Below are 7,027 nucleotides of genomic sequence, written 5' to 3'. Positions count from 1 at the left end.
GGAAACAGGACAGTGGTTATTAATTAAACTATCTATCTGTTTCTCCTCATGAGTACTAGCAGTCCCTCCCTCTGCCATCAGATCCAAACTTTGGCTGACAGGCCTAAAAACGCAGCATTACCTCCTTAACAGCGAGAGATAACCAGCACAACCCAACACATTCCCTCGCACTTACTCATATAAACAATATTATTACTGTCTCTTATGGCAGTTATACCATTTGCATTGAAATACAACTGCTTTATTTTGGCTTGTCACTCAAAAGTTTGATATTTTGTCTTCATATTATGAGCTTATGATGGTTTAGTTTTAAATTGTGAGTTAAAGTTTGATGGATATTAGTGTGCTTGAAAGAACTGGAGTTTACTTCAGGGTCTGATGCATTGCTCAATTAGCAATTACTGCAGCTTGGCTCATGTTGTTATAAACGGGCATGATGACACAATTTGCAACACATGTTTGGCTGACAATAAACCATGGTCCCAAAATATACTCTGAAAAGCACATTCACATGTTTGTGTCATGTGCTACTAACTTTGAGATTATAAAAACAAGTTCAAACTAAAGTCATTTTTTTTGTTACTTGAAATAAAATAAACATAAACTGAAAAATATAACATATACAGTATATACAAACACTCGCACTTTATTTCAGCTAGTTGTTAAAAACAAAATGTCATGTTCTTTTAGGTTTAACTTAAAATAGCTAAGAAATCAATGACATAAATTTTTATTTTATACAAAAGTGCACAATTGAATGAGGATTGAGCAAATTAACTCCACAATTACTACTACTACTACTATTACTACTACTACTACTACTACTACTACTACTACTACTACTACAGTTTTCTCAATTGCTTTGGCAGATTTTTCAAAACAGTCTCTAAACTCTAAACATTCTCTAAATATTCTCTAAACTCTCAGTGCAATGTCAAAACTGTTGTCATTTTGCATGTCTTCAAAATGTAATTACTCATCCAAAACATTTAATTAATGCTTCAAAACCTAGTTATTGTGTCAGTAATTTGGCCAAGGCCACCAAAACAAAATGTATTTGTCATCGTGTGAGCCACACTGCTCAAAATGATTAGTTGTTTTTTCACCAATACAGTCAACCATGGAAATTAAGGTTCTGATCTGATATATGTTGAGAATAGTACATTAAAATATGAACATTTGTACTCATACAGAGATTATTTCTGTGCGAATGTATTACATGCAAAGTGCAATCTTGCTTGTCCAATTACTGTATTGTACATTTCATATTTCTTATGTTACCACTAATACACAAAAATACCACAAAATAAACATCCATGAAAGAAATCCTTGGTGAATATTGTGACACTGTTGTTGGTCTTGCCAGAAATTACAGTACAAGTCTTCCAATTGCTCTTCCACAAGCATGATGCTGCAGTTCAGGAAAAAGCGTAGTGATTGTGATTGTGTCTGCATATACAGTAGTGAAGTGGATCAAAGCTGTCCTACTGTAAGACAAGAATGGGTGTTGCTGAATCTTTGATGAAACGTTTTGATCCATCTCAAACGTTGACTACTACTGTATATATGCTCACAGAATTGATTGGTTAAACTGTTGATTAAAATTGTATCACAACTAGAGGTTATTTACCAATTTAGCAGACATTATAAATCAGATATCAGATATACAGATATATCAAATATCAGATATTTATGGTGTAAACATGTGCCTATACAAATGTTTGATAGTTGAATAAAATGTTTTGAGTGTGATGGTTTACACGATGAAAAAGTTGTGAAGAGTTGGACAGTTTAGATGAGAATTGAACAATTGACCAGTTTTGATCAACAATCCATATGCAATTAGTTTTTGTTCAAACTACAGAAATTTGTACTTACGGTTTGCACACATGCGCCAAAGCATTTGCAATTTGCTTAAATCAATAAGAAATGCCAATCTGAACTGAACAGTAAGCTAATTGTTCAGAGATCTAAACTTCAATTGAGAATTGAGCCAAAGCAATTGAGAAAAACTGTAACAATAATAGTAATAACAACAAAAGTGTCTTTCTTTTAAACTCTTATATTTACATAAACATAATTATGTTTTAAATTTCTGTTCAAAATGACCCATGCTAAGCCTGTCTATGTATAAACTATACATAGCTTTGTTTACTTCAAATTAGTTGTGCAAAACAGTTTTGACTGAAAGATTTAAAAGTTTCAATGCTTTCAAACCACTGTTTTAATTAGCTACATGTACATTTAGCACATGGCTAGCCATTCACTGTTTGCTAACAGTTACTGTAGAAAGTTGCTAGCACTCTTAGTAGCCATGTTTTACCACATTGCTAGCATGTTTTATCATATTTTAGTATGAATTAACACAATGCTAATAACTTTTAGCATATTGCTAACATGTGCTAAGCTTGTCTTTAGTCATAGATAGATAGATAGATAGATAGATAGATAGATAGATAGATAGATAGATAGATAGACAGACAGACAGACAGACAGACAGACAGACAGACAGACAGACAGACAGACAGACAGATAGACAGATAGACAGATAGACAGATAGATAGATAGATAGATAGATAGATAGATAGACACCTATACACTCTCATTCACACACATACACAACGGCCAATGTAGCTTACCCAATTCCCCTGTAGCGCATGTGCACCCGAAAGAACCCACACCTACAGGGGAGAACTCCACACAAAAAAAATCCAACTGACCCAGCCGAGGCTCAAACCAGCAACCTTTTTGCTGTGAAGCGACATTGCTACCCACTGCGCCACCGCACCACCTATAGATAGATTAGTATAGATTGATTGATTGGTATAGATACTGTAGATAGATTTATTATAGATAGGTAGATGGATAGACAGACAGACCGACAGACATAGACAGATATATGGACCCAAGTAGTGAGATTTCTCTTGACCAAACGTGATGCAGGCCATCGTCCCTTTATAATTGTATCTAAAATATATGTAACAACAAGCACTTAATGATTTACCGGCTGTTGCTCCATCAGAGCGTCCCTTCTGAGTCAACAGACAGAGCTCTGAAATAAACAGACCTTTGCCATAGGCTGTGAGTGTGAGCTGGAGGACGAGCTCTGTGTGGCCTTGTGGGAAGGACACACTCACAGCTCCATTAAAAAACTCTCAGCAAACACTTCAGCTATTTTCTGACTCACGACAACACACAACGGGCACCATTTTTTCAACCACCCATAAAAAAGCTCAGTTTTGACAAATATTTTATGCATTTTTATGTCCAACTTAATAACAATTTAATAAAAGATTGCAACCTAAGCCAATTAAGTTTAATAAATAAATTTAAAAAGCATTTAGATTTAAACTTAACACTAAATAAAAAAATTGAAAACTTATAAAAATGTCAAAAAAAAAATAATATATACATATATATATATATATATATATATATATATATATATATATATATATATATATATATATATATTTAATGGAAAGTATGAATATAAAACTACAATTCTACATAACAAAATAATAGCTAAAGTATGGTTTCTTTTCATTATGTGAAACACAACCAAAATAAAAAATAAACAAAATATACCACCAAAATTAAAAACTATAATACGAATGATATGTGGTGCAATAACATTCTTAAATCAGGGTAAAAATATGCTTATAATGATGTGTTAATAATAATGTTGAGGTTTAAGAATAATGTTTTAATCTTAATTTGTGATAAACCCAAACCAAAGCGACCTGAAAGACCTGAAAATGGAAGAGACTACAATTACAGTCAATGTGAAATAAAAAGTGCTTACTGTTTTAGAATGATAAAGGCCGATGTAGAGATAAGAGCATCAAACAGCAGCCGAGAGTAGACAGACATGTCAAACATGAGCTGTCAAGGACTGCTGCACACAAAAAAATGCCATTTACACACTAACAAGGTTCACAACCTTGAACTTTCACAAGATTTACCTAAAAAAGACCGTTTGTTAACACATAGTAGAGTTAAAATGAAATAATTTACTAACATGAACTAAGAATAAACAGTACTTGAAATTTGGAGAATACTTGCACGACATTTATTATGTAAATCAATCTTTTAAACATTAGTTAATGCACTACTGAGTTAATTACTAACAATGAACGACTTTAATTTCATTAACAGACATTATTAATAAAGAGAAATAAACATTGAAATACATTTATTGTTTGTTCACAGGCGTGGCATGGTGGTTGAGTGGTTAGCACTGTCGCCTCACAACAAGAAGGTCGCTGGTTTGAGACCTGGCTGGACCTGTTGGCGTTTCTGCACTGTGAAAAATGCAGGGTTCCACACAATTCATTCATGTTGTCCCAACACAAATCGATTAAGTTAACTTAACATGTTTAACAAATTTATGTGGATTGAACATAAAAAATAAAGTTGTCCCAATGAAATCTCAAGAATTGTGTTGATTCAGCTCATTTTATATAAGTAGCTTGAACAAGCAAAAAAAAAAAAAAATCTGTCTGTTTGCATGTTCTCCATGTGTTGGTGTGGGTTTCCTCCGGGTGCTCCAGTTTCCCCCACAGTCCACAGACATGCGCTATAGGTAAATTGAATAAACTAAATTGGCCGTGTATGTGTGTGAATTAGAGTGTATGGATGTTTCCCAGTACTGGGTTGGAGAAGGAAGGGCATCCGCTGCGTAAAACACATGCTGCAATAGTTGGCGGTTCATTCCGCTGTGGCAACCCCTGATAATCAGCGACTAAGCTGAAGGGAAATGAATGAATGATAAATGTTTGTTCACATTATTAACACATAACCCAAGTAATTTAGTTTAGGATAACTATTACAAGTATTTGTGTAAACTGAACTGAAATATTGCTTAAATTCAAATTTGAAGTATAGTGACAAAAAATAAAACTAAAATAATCCCCCAAATAGTCATGTGTAAAATAAATAAATAAAATAAAGCTGCTGAAACAAGAAACTTTAAAAAGCTAAATCAATATATTACAGTTTTTCTCAGTTGCTTTGGTGCATTTCTCACAACAGTATTTACATTTGCACAACAGTTAATGCATTTCTCTAAACAATTAGTCATTTCTGCACATCATAGTAGCATTTTTTATTCCTTCCAACAAATTGCAAATGCTTTTGAACATGCATCAATTGCTTTTATACAACTCTCTGCTGCTTTATAACATTACCATTTGCTTATGTCATGTCAGTCAAAATTAACTAAACTTGTGAATGCTGAATAGTCATCCTATATAAAACTAACAGTCATTTCATTACTTGAGTCATTACATACAAAAATGTTAAGTTGTCAAAATCTGTCAAGCAAATTTTAAAAAACTTTTTAAATCTTTTTTTTTTCTCCTGAAAATGTCTTAAAGTAAACATTTTCATGAAGGATTTACAGACCTGATGTAAGTTCAGTTCCAATTTGTACTGCAATATTGTTTACAGTTGTGCACAGCTCTATCCAAAGGAAGTTTATGTTTGTTGTAAATAAGGGTCTGACTCTTTTGCATTGACAAAAATGTACAGAGTAAACTGTCATAGTAAAAACATGACAAAGCCATTTGACTATCTTGTTTATAAACAATGGTGTCAGGACTTTTTAGTCTTGGTGACACTGACAGTTTCATTGACATGAATACTTGCTTTTGAGGAATGAGCTATCCATTTTGAGCAAGTGACAACCTTTTGCAGGTTATCAACTTGGTTTTGCAGTTTGTACTAATTGTTTAGAGAAATGCATTAACTGTTGTGCAAATGTAAATAGTGTTGTGAGAAATGCACCAAAGCCACTGAGAAAAACTGTAAAACAAAAACTTTAAAAACATATTTTATTTTAGACTATAAAAGTGGATGCTGCTCAAAAAAAAATGCTGCTCAACAGATATAAGAATTTTTATACTGTGTAGAATAACATTTGCATTAAAACTATATCATTAAATTGTTTTAATAACAAGACAGCCCATCCAAGTTTTTCTTTTTAATATAATTTATATTTGGGACAGACAGACAGACAGACAGACAGACAGACAGACAGACAGACAGACAGACAGACAGACAGACAGACAGACAGATAGATAGATAGATAGATAGATAGATAGATAGATAGATAGATAGATAGATAGATAGATAGATAGATAGATAGATAGATAGATAGATAGAAAGATATATAGGTAATAGCTTATAAGTAATAAAACAATATGAGTGTTCATTTTATTTTATCGTTGTTAGTTTTTTCTCTTCTTTTTTCTGTAATTTTATTATCATGATGCAGCAAAGATATTATATTTCAAAAATCTGCAATACGTTACCAAACGGATGACAGAGTTTTGGGTGGTCGGGCTAATGTGTTTAAGAATAGCGATAACGTGAAGGATGTTTACTCCCACATGACACAAACCAGGAGATTTGCAGCTCGCTCCCAACAAAGACAAAGTGAGCCAATTTAAGCATCTCAGCATAAATAAACAAGCATCTGAAAAAGAACATGCTGTGAGATGTCAGTCTCGCTTGCGTCTTCTTCGGTTTCTTTTCTTCCACACTTGACTCATTAATACGTAAGACGCCATTTAAACTGAGTAGTCGAATGTACAGTATCTAAATGATGCAACTACATTAAAACATTGTTTGATTTACATTTGTTATAATGCTATAAACATGGCTGTGATTTCAATGGTTAAAAACTATAAAAATTCTACAGTAAAAAATCTCTGTAAAAAAAACTATTGAGTCAATTTTCTGCACAGCTTTGTTTGAGTTGACTCAACTTCCATGAGTGTAATTTCAATGGTTAAAGAACTATAAAATGCTACAGTAACCCAAGTTCTGTAGTCATCTAAAATAAAAGCTGCGCAGCAAGTTGCCTTAGTTGAGTCATCTTTTTATTTTTTATAGTAAGTTTCCTTAATATATATCACAAGTTGACTTTTCAGAATTCACAGCATGATGGTGTTTAGTAGTGTTTAGTGTGAATGACAATAGGCATCTTCTATATGTGCTCAGCATATATAAGTACACCCCTCAC

The sequence above is a fragment of the Danio aesculapii genome, chromosome 18 (genome assembly GCF_903798145.1).
Source record: "Danio aesculapii chromosome 18, fDanAes4.1, whole genome shotgun sequence".
In the NCBI taxonomy this organism is placed as follows: domain Eukaryota; kingdom Metazoa; phylum Chordata; class Actinopteri; order Cypriniformes; family Danionidae; genus Danio; species Danio aesculapii.
This window is presented reverse-complemented; position numbering follows the sequence as displayed.